This window comes from Xyrauchen texanus, chromosome 37 (genome assembly GCF_025860055.1).
Source record: "Xyrauchen texanus isolate HMW12.3.18 chromosome 37, RBS_HiC_50CHRs, whole genome shotgun sequence".
In the NCBI taxonomy this organism is placed as follows: domain Eukaryota; kingdom Metazoa; phylum Chordata; class Actinopteri; order Cypriniformes; family Catostomidae; genus Xyrauchen; species Xyrauchen texanus.
The window spans coordinates 14,740,085-14,763,145 of record NC_068312.1 but is presented as its reverse complement, the minus strand read 5'-3'; the positions used below and the strand labels follow the sequence as shown (position 1 = coordinate 14,763,145).

The window sequence follows — 23,061 nt, the reverse complement described above, 5'->3', positions numbered from 1 at the left end:
GAGAACGAATCTAAGTTGCCTCCGCGTCTGAGACCGTCAATTCGGACATCTTATCACGTGAGCGCATTACTGCAGAGACGTAGCGCATGTGGAGGCCCAGGCTATTCTCCACGGCAGTAATTTTTGGTGTCGATTTAGCAATAATAGTCTACATACTGTATGTCAGTTTCTATTTATTTTCTAATCTGGCAAAGGCCTGATTCCACATACATTTAAGACAGTTAATTTATATATTGTTCACTTTTTTATTTTGGGTTATTCTGTATATCTGACCATTGCTTTTAGGCTCATTTGAGGGCTATGACACATAAGTGTCTCAGAGCAATGTATGGCAAAATATGACACATGTACGTATGTTGTACTGCTGAGACAGACAAACACCCACGCCTGCTTATACTGTACATACACAAGGATGATTTTAGGAACACTTATTAATAACACCATATTAATACTGTAAAGGTCTTCTCTTCCTTGTATTCTTTCTCTGTCTTTTTATTAGAGCATAATCTGGAGGCAGGCGAGGGAGAGGAAGTGGTGCTGGACTGTTTCCTGCAGTGGCACACACTGGTAGTGGGACAGACTGAGTACCATTACCATTACCATAATTTATAAAAAATAATTAAAATGCAGACTAGTAATTATTCATTGCAAGCTGTCGGATGAGGGGGAGTATAAAGAACTGGTGGTGACGAGGAGTCCAAAATCATCCTGAATCAACTGAGAGTCAGCGAGAAAGGCATGTACGGCTGCCTCCTACAGGATCAAAGGACTATACTGTCCTGCATTTATTTCAAATTTCAAGGCAGGCAATGTTTATGCCTTAATTTTGAGTTATAAGACTCATTGTTGATCAGTGACTGTAAAAATGAACCATTTGTGGTTCTTCAGACTGCCACACTGGCAGAAACCTCTGGAGAACTTCTAGGCATCCTTTTGAAGGTACATCAAATATCCAATTGTTTACTCATATTAAAAGTGCCTAAAAATCTTTCTCTTATGAAAAGTTAAGTGGATGAATCATTTACCGTCCTTAGAAAACTTATGGTTGAAAGGGTTTTTAGAGGTTCTCAAGAGGGTTCCGCCAGTGTGGCAATCAGAGAAATGCCAATATAAAATGATATAATTCATTTTTGATCCATCCCCCCTTCATCTTTCTCTCTTTATCTCTCAGTCAATACACTGTTGGCTACAACCCCTAGACTGATCGTGACGTTGCCTTCTCTGCCTGTGGGTTATGACTCCACACCTCCCAGCCTTCACAGGAACACTGTATTAATTGTATTGATTTTACTGACTGTACTCAGCATCACAGGAAGTCTGGTCATCATACTGCTCAACATGACAAAGCAAAATGGTTAGACTAATAGATTAACAGAATTATTGATCATTATTATCATCAGGGATGTAAAAATGACAAAAGAGAAATTGTACTTAAGTTGAGGATTATTCTGTCAAAACTATCCAAAAACAGTTGAGTAAAAGTGGGGTTAGTTTTTAGGACACAATTTAAGGCGTTCTTGCAGGGAGTTGTATTAGAAAGCATATTTTACATTATAAAAGTATAATGTTATAAATGTACACTAAATAATTAAAAGTTAGCCAAATAAGGCAGAAATGCTTCATCACAGTCTGTGAAAGGGTTCATTATGTTTTACATCGAAATGTTACAATTTAGAATTTGTAGAAGTAGATTCTACAGAATTTGTAGGAATCAGTGGAGTGTGGTGGAGTTCCATCTCAGTGTCATGCCCCATTCGGTCTCCACCACTCCAGCCAACAACTGCTCTAGTTCATCTGCACCCGAATCAGCCACACCTGTTCCCACTCACCTCTTCAAATAAAGACTCTAAATAAATTCACCTCATTCATTCAGGGTTGATCATGAGAGGCCTGTGTGAGTGGGAGTTTTTGGATGTTTGTGATACTTGCTGCAGCAAGATACTTGAGTGGTGCGTAAAGAGTTTATTCACATGCCGGTTTTGTTTGAAGGAAAACTGATCCGGATTGAGACTCTTTCTCAGATGAAGCAACAATCAGTCAAGGTGACAGTGGTCGGGAAGGGGAGAGATGACTCGATCATGAATAAAAAAAGAGTGTCTCTGAACCAGAGACAAAGAGCGGTGGAGAGGAGTCGGAGGAGGGAGAAGGAGATGAGAAGGAGGTATGATGGGCACAGTTAGGAGAAGGGAGAAGTAAATCCAGTAATGGAACAAAGAAGAGGAAAACTAATAGCAGGGAAGGGTTAGCAAGTAGCACAGGGGAGAGTGGAGGAGAGGGTCTGGTAGAGGGGAGACGGGATGATTTTAAAGTTATGGTCAGGTTTAAAGATAGTAGTTATATGATAAGGATTAGTCCTATTGGTTTGACAAATGAGTTGAGAAGTTTAATAGGGGAAATTAGCAGTGCTAGAGTGATGCAAGATGGGGCATTGTTGGTGACATGCAGCAGAGGAATAAAGTGATGAGATCAAAAACAGTGTGTAAGCAAGAGGTAATGAGTTGTAGGCTAGTAGGATGAAAGTTATGGGTTAGTGGTGTATTTACTGGAGTACTCGTGGCGGTATCAATGGTAGAGTTAAAGAGGAATATTGAGTAAGGGAAAATTGTTGAGGCCAGATGTTTGAAGGTGAATAGAGAGGGAAGTAGAGTGGATAGTTTTTCTGTAATGATAAAGTTTGAAGATGGGATATTACCAGATCGAGTAAAAATAGGTTATATTAGTTATCCAGTAAGAGAATATGTGAAAGCACCAGTAAGATGTTACAATTGCTAGAGATATGGACAAATCACTAAAATCTGAAGGCAAAAAAGAGATTTGCTTGTTGTGGAGGTGAGCATGATTATGTTAGGTGTGAAGCAGGTGCTGAGGTAAGGTGCTGCAATTGTGGTGGAGCACATAATGTCACATATGGGGGCAGTGAATTTAGGAAGAAAGCAGTGAAGGTACAGAAAGAGAGGGACATATATAGATTGTCATATGTTGAGGAAGTAAAAGTAGTAGAATTAAGGAGCAAAGACAAGTCAGAAGATGGTAATGTGGTAATGACAGAGGGCAGAACATAAGGGCAACAAGATAACCAATAAGAGTGAGAGAAGAAGGTAGGATCAGGGAAGATTATAAGTGTAAGTAAGAAAAACTTTGTGCTGTTTATGGCAGAAGTTATTAATTGCACAGCTCAGATGGAAAAAAGAACAGAGAGGATACAAATTATTGTGAGGGCAGCTGAGAGATTTTTAGACGTGAAAAGAATGACATGGGAGAAAGTTAGGGATGGCCTAACAACAGAATTACAGCCAAGTCAGGAAATATGGTCTGATCATTAATTATGATGATACTAATATTACAGTGGAACCCCAGGAGTCTGTTTGCAAATGGATTGGAGTTCAAAGTATATGCAAATCGAATGAAGGCTAAACCACATGTGATATGTATACAAGAATTATGGCTTAAACCTAGATATGATTTTGATTTGAAGGGATATTCAGCAGTAAGAAGGGATAGAGTTGAGCGTAATGGAGGGTGATGTGTTACTTTCATAAGATCAGGAATTCCGTATAGATTTTTGGGAATAGGGAAATCAATGTAATATGTAGTAGTTGAGATATGGGACCAAGGTAAGAAATATGTTATAATACATTTTCATAATCCATGTATGAGACTGGAGTGAATTAGAAGCTATAGAAGGTCAAGGCGATGAGAGAATAATTTGGTGTGGGACTTTAATGTGCATAGTACCCTTTGGGGTGGGGCAACAGTAGATAGAAATGATCAGATAATTGATGAATTAATAGATGGAAAGAAGTTAGTATGTCTCAATGATGGATGGTGCACAAGGGTGGATATAGCATCAGGATTAGGATCAGCCTTAGATTTAACATTGGTGTCGAGATTGTTAGGAGTATCTGAGTGATAAATATTAAATAAATGCACAGTGAGAAGTGATCATTATCCAATATTAATATCTATTATGAGTAGTGGAGAGGAAAGGGGGACAAATTGGTGCGGTCCAGGGAAGTGGGTATATGAAAAGGCCCATAAAAGGAGTTTATGAGAGAGAGAGAGAGTGAAGAAGGATTGAATCGGATTGAGAATATAAATAGGGGTAGTATTGAGGAAATAAATCATGAGATTATTTTTGTTATAAAGGAAGCAGCAGGAAAATATTTTCCAAAAAGTAAAGGGAGTAGGAAGATGAAAATAGTCCCATGGTGGAATAAAAACTGTGATGAAGCTATAAGAAATAAAAGGAAAGCATTTAGAAGAGTAAGAAGAACACATCATTTTCAACATTTGATTGAATATAAAAAGGCTCAAGTAGAAGAAGCACTAAATCATATTTTTGGAGATCTTTTTGCAGTGAAAATGGGAAAACACTCCAGTAAAAGAGGTATGTAGTATGATTAAAAAGATGTAAGGTATATGAAAGGAGTTTGAATATCTAGTCTTAAAAATGAGAGAAGAATTAGCAGTAACCGATGAAGAAAAGGCAGCAATGTTTCGAGGGGCATTTGTAAAGGTGAACTGCTCTGAAAATGAGTCAGAAGAGGGTTGGAGATTAAGGCTATGTCTACATAAATCCGGATACGTTTTCGTTTTCCAAAAGTTGCTCATTCGTTTTCCATGAAAATGCTTAAATCGTGTCACTGTGCATGTGGAAAATCCCCGCTGCATGTACGGTCTGAAACGCAATTGTCCTCATGTTCCATTGCCGGACACCAATTCTGAGCAAACTTCCCTTCGCCTTTGAAGGAATGCAATGTGAAGGATGTACAAAGTGACATTTATTTTTTAACAACCCTATCAAAGTGAGTATAAGGCACAACAGCGCCGCTATAACACAGGCCGCCATCTTGATTGTTTTGGTTGGACAGATCACGTGATTAAAAATGCATCATTGTTTTCCAAAGCATCCATTTTCACAGTCCACACTACAATGCGAAAACTGCGTTTTCAAATGTATCCACTTTGGAGTGCGTTTTCAAAAAGCTCAGTTTTTGCGGACAAAAACGGCATCTCAGTGTGTATGGAAGGCCAAAACGGAGAGAAAAAGATGCGTTTTCAAACAAAAACGTATTAGTGTAGACTAGAACTAAGGGAAGAGACTCTTAAAAAATATCCGCAGTTAAAGAATAGAAGGGAGGCTATGGAAAATTTGATGGATGTTCCATTTTGTTCCAAGTGAATGACTCAAGATGGCGCCGAGTATGGCTGCTGCGTTGCGAGCTCCGATACAACACTGCGGTTTATTGTTTGTTTTGTTTACAGTTCTTTGTTTTTTTTGTCTTGGATGTTGTCTGCCTTATTGTTTACGACAGACAAACGCTTTTGGACATAGGTTCTACAATTACACATCGAAAACCGGACTTTAAATTCCTCAACGCCGACCCGCTGTTTACAAACACGCCGGCGGAGCCCTTTGTCTGGGCTGCTCGGCCGCGGAAACGCAGAAGGAAAAGGGGAAAAAGAGCCGGCGTTCTCATCAGAGTAAGACGTCGTGCAAATCGACCCCCGCTACCCAGTATACTACTGGCAAACGTTCAGTCTCTGGACAACAAGCTCTGCGAGCTGAGAGCGTGGATCTCTTTCCAACAAGAGACGAGAGATTGCTGTGTTATCTTCCTTACAGAAACCTGGATGTCTACGGAGATTCCACACGTGGCCATCGAAATCACGGGCTTCTCCGTGCACCGAGCGGACAGAGCGAAAGACCTCTCTGGCAAAAGCAGAGGTGGTGGTGTATGTTTTATGATCAACAAATCATGGTTTGATCAGAGGAACGTACATTTCAGCAAGTCTTTCTGCTCTCCTGATCTGGAATATCTCATGCTTCTGTGTCGACCATTCTGGCTACCGAGGGAATTCACAGAGGTCATCATCACAGCTGTGTACATCCCCCCACAAGCCGACACAGACCAGGCACTCAGGGAACTGTATGGGTGTATAAGTGAGCAGGAAACCGCGCACCCTGAGGCTGCGTTCATTGTTGCCGGGGACTTTAACAAAGCCAACTTCAAAACAATCGCTCCAAAATACCATCAACACATACATTTCAAAACACGAGGGGACCGGGTTTTAGATCATTGTTACTCTCCTTTCCAGTATGGCTACAAATCCCCCCCCCATTTGGCAAATCGGACCACTCCTCCGTTCTACTTTTGCCCGCTTACAGGCAGAAACTTAAACGGGAAGCACCCACCCTCAGAACGATCCAGTGCTGGTCGGACCAATCAGACTCTGCGCTACAAGACTGTTTTGATCACGCGGACTGGGAGATGTTCCGGTCCGCCTCTGATGACGACATCGAGGTTTACGCTGACAGCGTAACGTGTTTCATCAGGAAGTGCGTAGAGGATGTTGTTCCCGACCAAAACAATACGGATATACCCCAACCAGAAACCATGGGTTAATGGCGATGTTCGCACGGCACTCAATGCGCGGACCTCCGCTTTTTAATTATTCCAACACGGAGGAGCGTAAACAAGCCAGTTATGCGCTCCGTAACTCTATCAGTGAAGCCAAACGCCAGTACAGGCACAAACTTGAAGGTCAGTTCAACACCACTGACTCCAGAAGTATGTGGCAGGGAATTAACATCATCACGGACTACAAACGGAATAAAGACTCCGCCGTGAACACCGCTGCATCTCTCCCGGACGAACTTAATACATTTTATGCTCGTTTTGAGGACAATAACACCGCCCTCGCGGAGAGAGTATTCGCGGCTGACGCTTCAGAGGTTGGTTCACTCTCCGTCTCTGTTGTGGATGTAACCCGATCCTTCCGACGGGTGAACATCCGTAAAGCCGCGGGTCCAGACGGCATTCCGGGCCGAGTCATCAGAGTGTGCGCGAATCAACTGGCAGGTGTTTTTACTGACATTTTCAATCTGTCCCTCTCCCTGTCTGTAGTCCCCACATGCTTCAAAACATCAACCATTGTGCCTGTACCGAAGCAAGCCACAATCACTTGCTTAAATGACTGGCGTCCTGTTGCTCTGACCCCCATCATCAGCAAATGCTTTGAGAGGTTAATCAGAGATTACATCTGCTCTGTTCTGCCCACCTCTTTGGACCCATTGCAGTTTGCCTACCGCAACAACCGCTCCACTGATGATGCCATTGCATCTACTCTACACACTGCTCTCTCCCACCTGGAAAAAAGGAACACATATGTGAGAATGCTGTTTGTAGACTACAGCTCAGCATTCAACACCATAGTGCCCTCCAAGCTTGATGAGAAACTCCGGGCTCTGGGCTTAAACAGCTCGCTGTGCAGCTGGATCCTGGATTTCCTGTCAGGCAGACGTCAGGTAGTTAGAATGGGCAGCAACACCTCCTCATCACTGACCCTCAACACTGGAGCCCCGCAGGGCTGTGTTCTCAGCCCACTCCTGTATTCACTATACACACATGACTGTGTGGCAACACATAGCTCCAATGCCATCATTAAGTTTGCTGACGATACGACGGTGGTAGGTCTGATCACTGACAATGATGAAAGAGCCTACAGAGAGGAGGTGCACACTCTGACACGCTGGTGTCAGGAGCACAACGTCAGTAAAACCAAGGAGCTTGTGGTGGACTTCAGGAAGAAAGACGGAGAACACAGCCCCATCACCATTAATGGAGCACCGGTAGAGAGAGTCAGCAGTTTCAAGTTCCTCGGTGTCCACATTACTGAGGAACTCACATGGTCCGTCCACACTGAGGTCGTTGTGAAGAAGGCTCACCAGCGCCTCTTCTTCCTGAGACGGCTGAGGAAGTTTGGAATGAACCAACATATCCTCACACGGTTCTACACTAGTACCGTAGAGAGCATCCTGACTGGCTGCATCACCGCCTGGTACTGCAATAGCACCGCCCACAACTGCAAAGCCCTGCAAAGGGTGGTGCGAACTGCCAGAAACATCATTGGAGGTGAGCTTCCCTCCCTCCAGGACATATATACCAGGCGGTGTGTGAAAAAAGCTCGGAGGATCATCAGAGACTCCAGCCACCCGAGTCATGGGCTGCTCTCACTGCTACCATCAGGCAGGCGGTATCGTAGCATCAGGACCCGCACCAGCCAACTACATGACAGCTTCTTCCCCCAAGCAGTCAGACTGTTGAACAATTGATCTCCCATGATCAATAATTTGCACTGCACTTTATTAACCTATAATCTCACACTGGACTGTCAACATATTCTCCTCAATACAACTACTTATATATATAAATATAATGTATACTCTTTTGTGTGTATTGTTTACTGTACATTGTATATAATTATTGTGTTGTGTAAGTATGTGTATATCTGATATGTAAATTGTGTTGTGTAAGTATGTTGTTTACTGTAATTGGTATATATCTCGTCACTGTCATGACTGCTATGTTGCTCGGACCTGCACACTTGTGTACATGGTAGTGTGACAATAAAGTGATTTGATTTGATTTGATTTGATTTGAAATTGATGAATTAAAGCAAGCATTAAGTAGAATGAATGAATCAGCAACTGGAGAAGATGGAGTAAGCTATAGTATGATGAAACATTTAAGTGAAAATGTATTGGGTGTGGTTTTAGATTTTTTAAATAGAATTTGGATAGAAGGGATTTTGCCTAAGAACTGGAAAGAAGCGATGGTTCTGCCTATAAGGAAACCAGGGAAAGATCCAAGTGTTCCATTAAACTATAGGCCAATAGCTCTACATCTCATCTATGTAAGGTAATGGAAAAAATGATAACGAACAGATTAATGTATTATTTGGAAAAAGGGAAGAGATTTACACCAATTCAGAGTGGATTTGGGGGGTGATGGATCCCGTATTATGTCTAGAGTCAGTAGAAAGAAAGATTAAGGTAAGAGTGGGAGAATGTATGTCATCTAATGGAATGTTAGAAAATTGAACCCCACAGGGAAGTGTTTCTAGTGCTTATTATAAACATGATCAATGATGTGTTCTCGAGGGTGGATAAATGCAATTGCAGATCATTGTTGGAGCTTTATGGTACAGAGGTGCCAGTATAAAGTTTATTGTCCAGAAAATGCAAAGGGTATTAAATGAAGTGGAGAAATAGTAATTTAAGTGGGGAATTAAGTTCTCAGTGGAAAAGACCCAGTCAGTGTTCTTCACTAAAAAAAGAATAGATAATGATTTAAATTTGTACAATCAGACATTAGAAAGTGTAAATAAGGTAAGGTTTCTTGGAATATGGTTAGAGAGCAGACTCACATGGAAGGGGCATATTGTAACGATAGTGTGGGGAGTCAGGAGAAGGCAGACAGGAGGTTTGGATCCAAACGCAGTTTATTTTACAAGCAAGGGAAGGACACAAAACACAGGCACAAATGAAAGGGTCCACGATGGGAAAAAGAAACGAAAACATGAGATAACACACAAGGGTGAACAGGGAGCGAACATCCACGAAGGGCTGGGTAACCTCGAACGAACAAACAACAGGAAAACATGAACAGCAGGGTTATCCTCGAACGAACCAGGGTTATCCTCGAGCGGACCAGCAAACTGCAGGGAACATGAACAAAGAACACACGAGAGCTTTACTAACGTAAGCACGAACATGAAATGTCAATGCACGACAAAGGGAAGGGAAAACAGCGGGGTTTAAATAACGAGACACGGTAATGACAAAATGACGGACAGGTGCGGACAATAACACAGTGACGGGGCCGGAAAAGACGGGAAGAAGGGAAGTGTAGTTTTTCACAGAGACAGTGAAACACGGGCGGACAACAAGGAAGACATGATAGGAAGCATGAGCGGTGAGACAGAAAACACGGAGCGGACAACAAGGGAGCGTGACGTGGACGTGACTAGTGACGGGTGAAACAGAAAACACGGTACGGACAACAAGGGATCGTGACATGGAGCGTGATAAGTGAAAACGGACAACACGGGACGGACAACACGGGATCATAACATAGCCCCCCCTCAAAAGGACCGGATTCCAGACGGTCTAAAGAAACTTAAAAACAACAAACACAAAATGTTCCAGGCGAGAGGGGCTAGAAGAGGGGGAGAAAAGACAGACCAAAAGGGGCACAAGGGACACAGAGACAGATCAAGGAGGCACAAGGGACACAGAGACAGACCAAGGAGGCACAAGGGACAATTAGGCAGTCCACAGGGGCAAAAAGGGAAATGAGACAGTTCACGGGGGCAATTAGGCAGTCCACGGGGGCACAAAGGGCAGACAGACAGACCAGGGAGCCCGAGAGGGCAGACTGGCAGACCAGGGGGGCCGAGAGGGCAGGCAAGCAGTCTCTGGGGGTGTGTAGGGAACCGGGTCAGGTGGCCTGGGGGGCGTCCACCGGGTAGGGACAGGTTTAGGAGGCCAGGGGGGTATCGACCGGGCAAGTACAGGTTTAGGTGGTCTGGGGGATGGCCACAATAGGGGAACAGGTTTAGATGGCCCGGGAGCTGGCCACAAGGCAAGGGCCGGTTCTGGAGGCCTGGGAGGTGGCCACAAGGCAAGGGTCGGTTCTGGAGGCCTGGGAGGTGGCCACAGGACAGAGGCTGGTTTAGGTGGCCTGGGAGGCGACCACGCTATGGGGACAGGTTTGGGTGGCCCGGGAGCTGGCCACAAGGCAAGGGCCGGTTCGGGGGGCCTGGGAGGAGGAGTGGCCACTGGGGAAGCTGGCGGAGCCAAGGTGGACTTCTGAGGCGGAGCAGTCGTGGCCTTGGGTGGCGGCGCCGAAGGGGGCGTAGGCAAGGATGCCGGAGACCCTGGGGGCGGAGCAGAGACAGGCGGAGCCGTGGTAGACTCAGGCGGTGAGGCCTTGGGCAGGTCAGGAGGCGGAACAGTGTTGGGCGGAGCCAAGGGAGGCGATGGCGTAGAAGGCTCAGAAGGTGGAGCTGGGGGAGCCACTGGAGGCGGAGCCGAAGGTGGCGAGGGCGAAGAAGGCTCTGAAGACGGAGCCAATGGAGGCTTCGGAGGGGGAACCGGGAGAGGCTCGGGAGACTCCGGAGGCGGAGCCGAGGTAGGCTCAGGAGGTGGAATTGAAGGAGGTTCAGGAGGTAGAGCCGAAGGAGGCGAGGGCGAAGAAGGCTCTGAAGGCGGAGCCAAGGGAAAATCAGGAGGCGCAGCAAAGAGGACCTCTGGAGGCGGAGCCGAGGAAGGCCTAGAAGACGGGGTTGAGGAAGGCGGAGCCGAGGATGGCTCCGGAGGCCCAGGAGGCGGAGCCGTGGGAGGCTCTGGAGGCTGAGCCGAGGAAGGCTCAGGAGGCAGGGCCGAGGAAGGTGGCGCCGTAGGAGGCTTAAGAGGCGGAGACCTGGAAGGCTCTGGAGGTGGAGCCGAGGAAGGTGGCGCCGTAGGAGGTTTCAGAGGCGGAGACCTGGAAGGCTCTGGAGGCGGAGCTGAGGGAGGTGGTGCCATAGGAGGTTTCAGAGGCGGAGCCCTAGAAGGCTCTGGAGTCTCTGGGAGCAGAGCCGTAGGAGGCTCGGGAGGCGGAGCCCTGGGAGGCTCGAGAGACTTGAGGGGCGGATCCCTGGAAGGCTCGAGAGGCTGAGGCCCTGGAAGGCTCGAGAGGCTCGAGAGGCAGAGCCCTGGAAGGCTCGAGAGGCAGAGCCCTGGAAGGCTCGAGAAACTTGAGAGGTGGAGCCCTGGGAGGCTCGAGAGGCAGAGCCCTGGGAGGCTCGAGAGACTTGAGAGGCGGAGCCCTAGGAGGCTCGAGAGGCAGAGCCCTGGGAGGCTCGAGAGACTTGAGAGGCGGAGCCCTAGGAGGCTCGGGAGGAGGAGCCCTGGAAGACTCGAGAAACTTGAGAGGCGGAGCCCTGGGAGGCTCGAGAGGCAGAGCCCTGGGAGGCTCAAGAGACTTGAGAGGCGGAGCCCTAGGAGGCTCGGGAGGAGGAGCCCTGGAAGACTCGAGAGACTTGAGAGGTGGAGCCCTAGGAGGCTCGAGAGACTTGAGAGGCGGAACCCTGGAAGGCTCGAGAGGCTTGAGAGGTGGAGCCCTGGAAGGCTCGAGAGGAGGAGCCCTAGGAGGCTCGAGAGGAGGAGCCCTGGGAGGCTCGAGGGGCGCTGGCTTTAGGACGGTCGAGGCTACAGGCACTGGCTCACTGACCTCTGGGGCGACAGGCACTGGCTCACTGACCTCTGGGGCGACAGGCACTGGCTCACTGACCTCTGGGGCGACAGGCTCTGGCTGGTTGACCGTGGTATGCGCTGGAATGCTGTTCCTGGTCGGCGTAGCCTCAGGCTCGCTGGCCGTGGCTGGCAAGGGCACAGGCTCGCTGACCGTGGACGGCTCAGGCTCAGGCTCGCTGACTGGGGCAGGCGTGGGCTCTGGCTCGCAGACCGGGGCAGGCGTGGGCTCTGGCTCGCAGACCGGGGCAGGCGTGGGCTGGGAGGCAGAAGCCCGTCTTCTCTTACTGCTCTGGGCAGATGTAGTGGAACGTGCAGGCTCGTGGGGGGCGACTGGCGTGGGGACGGGCTCGCTGACAGGTGGGGCTGGCGCGACAGGAAGCGCCATGGATGACTGGGGAGTCACCACTGTGGGAGGAGAGGTGGAATCCTCCTCGGCGATGCCCATGGTGTACGGCGAGCCACAGACCAGTAAGGTCGCCTCCAGGAAGTCGTGGAGAGTCCAAGCACGTTTTGCCGGCGGCAAACGCTCCCTGAGCGAACCGTGTAAAGTGTCCCTGAAGAAAACCACCAGGGCTGAGTCCGGGAAGTCCGTGAACTTCGCCAGCGCGAGGAAGTCGCTGATGTGGTCTTCAACAGGGCGGTCCTCTTGTTTGAGGCTGAGCAACCGGTAGTTGGCCCGTATAACTGCTGGATCCATTGTTGGTCGTGCGTTCTGTAACGATAGTGTGTCAGGAGAAGGCAGACAGGAGGTTTGGATCCAAACGCAGTTTATTTTACAAGCAAGGGAAGGACACAAAACACAGGAACAAATGAAAGGGTCCACGATGGGAAAAAGAAACTAAAACATGAGATAACATACAAGGGTGAACAGGGAGCGAACATCCACGAAGGGCGGGGTAACCTCGAACGAACAAACAACAGGAAAACATGAACAGCAGGGTTATACTCGAACGAACCAGGATTATCCTCGAGCGGACCAGCAAACTGCAGGGAACATGAACAAAGAACACACGAGAGCTTTACTAACGTAAGCACGAACATGAAACGTCAACGCACGACAAAGGGAAGGGAAAACAGCGGGGTTTAAATAACGAGACACGGTAATGACAAAATGACGGACAGGTGCGGACAATAACACAGTGACGGGGCCGGAAAAGACGGAAAGAAGGGAAGTGTAAATTTTTACAGAGACAGTGAAACACGGGCGGACAACAAGGAAGACATGACAGGAAGCGTGAGCGGTGAGACAGAAAACACGGAGCGGACAACAAGGGAGCGTGACGTGGACATGACTAGTGACGGGTGAAACAGAAAACACGGTACAGACAACAAGGGATCGTGACATGGAGCGTGATAAGTGAAAACGGACAACACGGGACGGACAACACGGGATCATAACACATATAGAGAAGATGGATGAGAAATGTAAAATGGGCTTGAATATAATGAGGTGTGTCAGGTCAAGACTGGGGGACGGACAGATTGGCATTAAAACCCATATACATAACACTAAGTAGATCAGTGATGGATTATGGAAGCATAGTTTATGGATCTGCATCTTAATCTCATTTAGCTAAATTAGATCAAATACAAGCACAAGCATTAAGGATTTGTTGTGGAGCATATCCATCATCTCCAGTTTCAGCGTTACAGGAAGAAGTAGGTGAAATGCCTCTTATATGAAGACAACAGTTGATAGTGGCCTACTGGGCAAATCTTAAGGGACAGGACAAATCACATCCCAATTTAAAATTATTAGATCAGTGTTGGGAGTATGGGAAGAAAAAAATACAAAGTTTCGGATGGGTGGTAGGGGATCTAGTGAAGGAGAAGTTTATAAAGGATTTTGGAATTACACAAGAGTGATCCTGCCATCTGTTCCATTGTGGATTTTGCTTCAACCACAAGTAGATTTAACACTACTGGAATATAGACAAAAAGAAGGTCAGAGTGAGCATGAGGAAATCTGAGAAAAGGAGTATTTGTAGAGAAAGTATGGACATATTACTCAAATATTTTCAGATGCATCAAAGAATCCAAGTAGTGGACAAGTAGATATAGCATTTGTTATACCAAAATTGCAAATTTCAAGGAAGGTAAGGATATCAGATAAGTTATCAGTGTTCACTGGGGAAATTATGTCAATTGTGATGGCACATAATGAAACAGGTGTAAAGGATGTAGTAGTATGTTCAGATGCCAGTGTGGCTCTCTCAAGTATCGATGCCCAACAGTCTGACACAAGACAAGATTTAGTAATGGAGATTATCCAGGAATTATATTTGTTGCAACAAATAAGGGTGAAGGAACAGTTCTTGTGGGTTCCAGCACATGTGGGTGTGAAAGGGAATGAGGTAGCAGATAAACTGGCAAAACAAGCAGTACAAAAGTGGAAATGGATATATCACTATATAGTAGATCAGAAATCAAAGTAATGGTTAAAAAGGAAATGTATCAAAGATGCCAGCAGTATTGGGATACTGAAACTAAAGGAAGGAAGAAAGGAAGGCATTCTGGTAGAAATAGAAAGCTAGAGGAGCTGAACATGCAGTGCTGGCTGAAGCGGTGACATTTGTTGGGCTGGAGGTTGCGGGGAGGGGAGGTAGTGGTTAGAGTCTTTGGTTCAGGATCACAGAGTGTGGCATTAATGCATGTGTTTTGTTGGGATCTGCCATATAAAACGAGGAAGAAGAAGTGTTGATCAGTCTTGGGTTCACTCCGACTTCGTCCTCCTTCCATCCAAAGTGTGACCCTCAGGGTTTTTGTTTTCTTCCACAATGTAAATTCCTATTTTCCTTAATTCATATTTTATCATATCATTTGAATAGGCTATGTACATATCTGCCCAAACAAAACATACTATTATATACTGTATGTTAATTGCCATATATCAGATTTCTGTATGGGAAGGCATATGAAATACATTTAAACTTACACTGTTAATAAACATGAAATTACTTATATTTTTGTAAAAAAGTACCGGCTGTCATGTGTTCCTGGCTGAAGACGCTGTTCTGTTCAGTTCAGTCAGTCACTGTCACACAGTTCAGGATGGCATCACTGCAGTCTGGATGGATGTTTATCAGTTATCCGTTTGGCGAAGTTGTTTACTTGATAAAATGCTTGGAATTGGATACTGTATGTTGTCTGGTAGGGTTGTCATGCTTTTAAGAATCGAACATTACACGTGTGTTAACCGATCACTGAGTATCTATGTTGTCAGAGGAAGTTTACTAATACTTATGACTTCTGAAATGGTCTTCTTGTGCAAATTATTTTCATGTTTAATAAATTATACTTTATCAACCAGGACATGCCAGGCTCTTCAAAGGTTAGGTTAAGACCTCATTTGGGCTACTTGCCCAAGGTTATTTCTGTCATTTCGCTCGCAGACAATTACATTTCAGGCCTTCTCTCCTCCCCCATTTGAGTCGGAGGAGCATCAAAGCTTACATCCTTGTTTGTAATTCTATGTTAATATATATTATATAAGAGGGTTCACACAGATGGGAGGAAGAAAAAATGACAGTGACGGAAGGGATGATCTGTCATAGGGTCAAGACCTCTTGGTGATTTTGTCCAGAGAGACAACATTAGGAAGGAAACACATTGATTTCATCCACTATGTCAAGTTGTTCCATGTTCTACTGACAGAATGACCATGAAGCGACAGAAGGAGAGAGACAGCAGAAGAGGAGAGAGGGAAGGTGCAGAAACCAGAGCTGATGACTGACAGAATAAGGGATCTGATCAAAAAATAAATAAATATATGACTGCAGTTATACAAAAGACGAACAGGTTTGTAGTGTATCTCAATATGAATGTTAAAAAACTCTTTCGTTTTCCAAGGAACACAAAGGTAGATATTTAGCAGTTTGTCCAAACTGTTCTTTTCCATTAAAGAAAAGTGAATAGGAACTGGGGCTGACCAGCTCTAAAAGGACAAATGAGAACAATAAAAGTTGTCTATGTGACTGGTGTGGTATATTTCAAGTCTCCTAAATCCCTACAGCAGTTTTGTGTGAGAAACAAACATAAATGTGAAATTGTTATTCACTAAAAATCTTCCTTTCCACCACAGAAGAAAATCATTCAGGTTTAAAATGACATGTGGGTGAGATGCTGACAGATCTTTTAGGCCCTGTTTATACCTTGTATTAAGATACATCTCGAGTAATCCAAAAACATGTGCTCAGATGAGACACATCGCTGTTTACAACTGATCGTTTAAATGCGTCTCCTGTGACCTCTTGCATTCGGATTTGAAGGGGAAGGACTCTGTTTCATGATGACATACATTAATCACTATGTCAGTGTGTTACTGCATAATAATAAACCACCACAAAGTCAGAAAAGACAAAGAAAGCATGAAAAAAATGGCGCAATATTTCTCCCTGATGCAGCTGAAATTTTATCTGAGCACAAAATCAACATTTCGAGCAGAATTGTCTGTTATTTTAGTGGATTGCCTGTATTAACCTGAGCTGCAGATGTTCATGCTTCTCATACGTGTCCCTGCATGTTGGTATCAAACACGCTGAAGAAGATCTGTGAGGTGCTGTGTGTATCCACATTTTCTAATTTTCCGATTGGAAGCCGCTCGGATCTAGCAAACTTAAACTCTTGTTTTAGCTCAGTGGTTGATCGACATGTAAGTGGTGGCGCTTTGCTTCTAACACCTCAAATGTGATGTGGTCACATGCGTTTTTTACCACATTCGTATGTAGTTTTTGTGATCCAATCACAAAATGTTTTAAACCCTGTTTAGACCTGTATTTAGCACTGAACACGGGATCGGATCACCAAAAACGCATCTTAACACCAGGTGTAAACAGACTCTTATTTTCAGCGAACTAACCTGTTACATTTAAAAAAACAAAAGCTCACCTAGAGTCAAACCAGTGACAGCATTTCACATGAAGTCATGTGACTTATTCTCAAGAAACAGCTCTAGAGTTTGCAGTTTATCTCAGTGATTGATGTCATCTGAAATCCACTTACAACTGTCATACGTACAGTAGTTCAAATATAGACTGTGTTTACATTGACACCCTCTGTAAAGAAAAAATGAACAATTCATTCACTAGAATAAAAAAGGAAGCATTTTGATGAATTAATGGGACATTTGAGTTCAATGGACATGTGGGAGGGAATGAGAGATAAAGTGGTGAGACGGGGAGAAGTAAATCTCATGGATTACAATGTTTTTCTAGATTTAATATTCCCCTGCCAGCTGGTTAATCCCAGGGATTTTTCTGCACTTCTATGCAGTGTACAGTGACAACACGTAATTGTTTGTTTTCATATGAAGTTCCCTTTTGAAGATAAGCATTGGTAACTGAAGGGCTGCCCGACTTCCTGTCTGAATGCCTTTAATTGATGTCAGGACTATTTTTCAGTTATTTCAGTTACATTAGGGTGTTGAAAGGCATGAATTTATGGAAGAATTTGTTTACCTAAATGTGACAGAAAAAACAATGGTGATTATATATTCCATATAATATTCTTTTTATATTTTCCTATTGTTTTATTGTGATCACAGGAAACAGGAAATTCTATCAAGGTAAACACAGACTGGGTAGTTCTTCCAAAACATTTGTAATTTTCTACTGAGCTTTCTACATTAGTTTCTTACTTGAACTGGTTGGTTGTTTTTCTTTCAGGGAACACTTACACAGATAGTCTTGATTTGCACCAGATTACTCATCAACTTCCTCTATCAGACACAGACGGCAACAGGCAGCTTGATTAAACCCAGAGGGGGTGTCCCTCAAACGCAACATTATTTTAGTTAAATTTTCTATTTGCATTGATAGTCTTTTCTGTGTCAATGTGTCGAGACATTAATAATTATATGGTCTGCAACAAATAGTTAATTATTACTGGAACACTTAAAAAAAAATTAAACATGTCTAAACACTTGTAAGTTTTTTTAAACATTTATTTTAAAATATGTTTATTTTATTTTAAAAGGAATTTTAACTATGCCTCCATTTAGATTTAGGCCTAAAATGTACACAAATCTTAGGTGTGTGCCAGAGTAGCTTGTGCTCATTTATTAAAATTATCAAGTCTTGTGTTTCCTAAACTTATTTGCCTTAGGTAGCCCCACAGCATTATTAAAGCTCCAGTACCCCAACATTGACACAAAACCAAATATGTGTACCAAAGGCTAAATATAATTTAACATGATCACTAATATTCTACAAAATGAAAAGATGAGGTTGCCGGTTTTGATGTTTTCTTCATCAACAAACCTGGGCCATATGAGTTGTGAACTCACATTTAGAACAATTTGTGGGAATAAAACAGTTTCTTAAATAAAGTCTAAATAATCAGTCAAGCCCAAGAACAAAAATCCACAGACTCTTCACATTAGTTTGTTCTCTCAATTGCGGTATGAGCCATGCATTTCAACCATTTATTAGGGGTCAAGCCCCGAAGGGGTGAAAGACCCCAATTGTTTCTGTTAGTCTTCTTCTTCTTCTTCTTCTTCTTCTTCTTCTTCCACTTTGAGTCAATGGCAGCCCATAGAACCGCTTGCGGGAAAGTTGTGAAATTTGGCACACAGATAGTGTCTGATGTGTCACCATAGCAAAACTGGCATCTCTAGCTCAAACCCTCTAGCGCCACTAACTGCCCAAACTTGCCCTCACGTTTATGTTAATAACTATTTTCTGAAAAACATACTTTTTCAAACTCGTCCTAGGCTGTTTGACCAATTGCACGAAAATTGGCCTGAATCATCTAGAGGCAGTCATGACAAAAAAATATATTCACAGAATTTTGATAAACCATACCGTTGTCGAATGGCGCTTCAACGAATTTGACGAAGAACGTGCAAAATTTAACTTGAGGCTGTATCTCCGTAACGCTTTGAGTGATTGGAACGATACTTGGTACATGTCATCACCATTAGGCTTTGACGTTACCTGCAGCGTTTTGTTGCACTGCACCCTACTGGTCACGAGATATGAAAAAAGCTAAACATACTGAAATTTGAAACACTGCCCCCAGTGGCCAAAGCCGTTGGGCATATGGGCATGTTTGAGCTTCATTTTCTGGGTCAAATGTCCACAGAGGGGTGCCAAAAGTGAGTTGTGAAACAAGTTGCTTTCATCTGTGCAGGTTGTTATACAGTGAAGAGGAATGCATGTTTTATAAACTGTACCCCCCAACCCAAAGCCCAAACCTAAATGCAGAAGGACGCAATAAACTTCCTGTCCCACCAAAGGGGAAGATAAACATGCTGGAGCCGATGTGAAAATATCTGAGGGGAGATGGCTCTTGTCAGTAAGTCGGCATAATGTGGCCGGTCCTAGAGTTCCAGAATTCTTGGAAAAAACTTGCCGGCTTCCCGTGTGATCATATTGGAACAAATACTAAAGCGGTACTGTCTCTTTAAGAATATTAGCAGTTCAGTGAGCATCTCACAGAACAGTTTGGTTGAGCGCATATCAACGAGAATGGAGTCGCACAGCTTCTTTGTATCCATGCTATGTGTAATTCGAATTAAATTGTTATTTTTTGTTGTTTTGATCAACAACTGACCATAAAAAAACAGGAAGGAAATAAAAGTTATTTGCATAATTGCAAGACATTATTTAATGGAAAAATGGATTGTGTTGGTCTTGTCTTTGGACACACATTAAACAGAACAAGTCAAAGCATACTTTAACCCTCAACATGCAGTGAAAGGATCTCAACAAAGCAAATCCAATTATTTTCGAGTATCCAGTGAGTAGGGAATCACTGATATATTCTGTCCTAAAAATGATCATCATTTGTAAAAAAAAAAGAATCTATGAATTAGTCTAGTTGTAGTTATTTTTAAGGACAGACTAGTTAACTGAAATAAATTAGGTTTAGTAAACAGGCCCTGTTAGTAGCTATAGCATGATGGACCAACTAATCAGGAAGTTTTGACACTTCATAGCTCATTACACTAACCACAATGCCTTCTTCGAACCAGTAACTCAGACAGACAATTTTATTCACAGAAAAATGTACACCCTCATCCTCACCCCAATTTTAAATAACACTCCCAAAGTTGTTGATTTTTTTCAACAAAAAAACCTCGACTGCCCATGTCTAAATCCGCCACTGGCAATAAGCAAAGATATAGTAGGCCTATTCATAAACTTAGTACACATAAAAGGAGAACATGCTATATGCAGCAAAAAGTGCAGGACATAAAATTTAGATTGTTACCTTAAACAGATATTTCTACTTGATAAAACCCTTAAAATTAAATTAAAATTGAAATTGGTGTTGATTTCATCATGTTAAATAATAATATTTGTGACTTGAATTATACCAGTTAATTTAAATTGTACCACAAAAAAAAAACATTAAAATATGTTTTAATGTATATAGTTAAAATGTTATCATAAATATTAAACTCAGCTCAGTTTGTGAAGAGTTGATGATAGAATGATATTGATGTCATAATTCTGTGTGCTAAAGTAATTACAAAGTCTAGCAATTATACTGTATGCAAAAAAACATTTATGATTCGTTTGAAATTCACATGTTGTAAAGGAGGAAGAGGAAGTTTTGAGTGTGGGATGGAGGCATGGCCGCAGTTGTGGGTAAAATTGAAGGGGAAAAAGACGGGGGAGAAACTGAGTGAGTGAAGGGAAATTCAAGATTGAGGGAGTGAATGAGCAAGGAGGACAAAGCGAGCTGAACTCCCTTCACACTCACACATTCAGGGAAGAAACAAATATCACACAGTGGGAGGATCCACCCCTTCTTCCTTTAACAAAAGTGGTTTTAGTTTTGGTTTATGATTTTAGGTTAAGCTGGATGTGTAATTATTTATACAGAACTCTATCATCGAGAGGCAGTTGTGAAATATTACCATGTTCTGAAATATTGTATATTTTGGCATACAAGTTCAAGGCGATGATACAATTCATTAAAACATCAAAATGTTTATTATCATTTGAAGAACAATCCTACTTGTCAGCATGAGGCATACTGATGCCATTTTTAGTCATGCTGGTTAAGATGAGAGCAGTAAAAATATGTATTTATTTATTATGTTTTTGAGCAATAACATATTATTTTCCTTCAACCTGATGCATCACATTTGATTGGACATATCAATCATAAATGAGGAAGCACCATTTCTATTCTCATATCTGTAAATCATGGACTTCAAGAGGCCTCCTAGCACACATCCCCCCTCTTGTTAACAGTGTCATATGTTTGTTGTTGCATTTAATTTAAATGAAATTAAATGCGCTCAAACTTGTGAGAAATGTTCCATTTAAAATGGAGTGTTAAGGTCAGATTAAAATTATTCAATCATCCCAAATTGAAAATTCTGTCATAATTTACTCAATCATTACATCATTAAAATTCGTTATCACCATCATGTCATTTCAGACCCGTAGGACTTTCTTCAGTAAGTTGACCACAAAACGTGGTCTATGATCATGCTATTTCTGTACAATGAAAGTGAATAGTTACCAGGGGCTTTCAAGCTCCAAAAAGCCCCCAAAAAACCACTATAAAGTACAATAATGGTCATCCCCACCACTTGTTCACGTTATTCCAAGTCATGTGAAGCCACATGATAGCTTTCTGAGAGGATCAGACAAATATTTGAGTCATTATTTACTGACAATCTTCCCCTACGCTGCAGTTGTCAAATCTCATTTATACAATTTGAATGATCGCACATTCAAATTTTATGTGTCACAAGTTGTTTAGACAAGTGACACATGTGAACCAATAAAGTTTGTCATCACTGATATCAAACCTGATGTGATACATCTTGATATGACATGAGGAAAAGATTATCAGTTAATTCGAAAACATACAGATTTGGAACGATACAAGGGTAACTATTTAAATAATGACAGAATTTACATTTTTGGGTGAACTATTTAATACTAAAAGTACTATAAAATATATTTTATTATTATTTACTATAAAGTAAATTATTTAAAGTACTAATAGGAGTCTTTTTAAGCTGTCGAGACAAGCTTGTAATCCCAAAAATGTAATTCTCTCTTCATTTTCTCACCCTCATGCCATCCCAGATGTGTATGATTTTATTTCTTCTGCAGCACACAAATAAAGGTAATCCTTAAAACTACAGTGGTTTAATCCATGTTCTCTGAAGCGATCCAATCAGTTTTGGGTGAGAACAGACCAAAAAATATAACTCCTTTTTTACTGTACCTCTTTCCAATGCAGTCACTAGGCACAATGATGATTTCAAGCTCGATTACACTTTTATAGTATAATAATTTTTTCACTATAGATTTATTCTCACCCAAAACCAATCTGTTTAATTTATTAAACTACTGGAGATTTATGGATTACTTTTTTGATGCCTTTATGTGCTTTATGGAGCTTCAAAGTTTTGTTCACCATTAACTTGCATTGCATGGACCTACAGATCTGAAATATTCTTCTAAAAATCTTAATTTGTGTTCAGCAGAAGAAATACAGTCATACACATATGGGATGGCATGAGGATGTGTAAAAACAAAATTTGGTATGCATGGTTTGTGAATGTGACCTCAGATTACAGATTGCTGTTAAGATTTTCCAGTCCCACAGACTGTTTAATTCCAAACATAATCCTACATTCAGAGTTCACTGTTGTTTCCCCAATCTCTAACACATGGCCTATTTCTCCACTGCACAGCAGTTCATTCACAAGTACAACTGCCCAGTCCCCTTTGCAGTGCTTCTGTGTGTGTGCATGGAAAATGTGTTGACTAGACCTTTTTGGACACACACAGTCCCAGACAACCACAATAATGTACATGCGTGGGAGGCCATGCTAATACAGTCTATGAAATGTACAGAACAACCTGCTTCTTTATGTCTGCAACTGAGTTGTTTTGTTCTAAAAGAAATGTCATGTGTGCCCCAACAGTAGGTCTACTCATATTCAAGTCTAGACTAAAAACACATCTGTTTACATGTGCATTCTCTGATTAAGATCTACACTTTAC

At 42.8% G+C, this 23,061-nt stretch overlaps 1 protein-coding gene across 2 annotated transcripts in view; it reads left to right on the top strand.

Annotated features, from left to right (window-relative positions):
- The window catches only part of LOC127631221 (E3 ubiquitin-protein ligase RNF34-like), a 243,602-nt gene that overhangs the window by 183,567 nt on the left and 36,974 nt on the right, over positions 1-23,061 (top strand). The window lies entirely within an intron of this gene.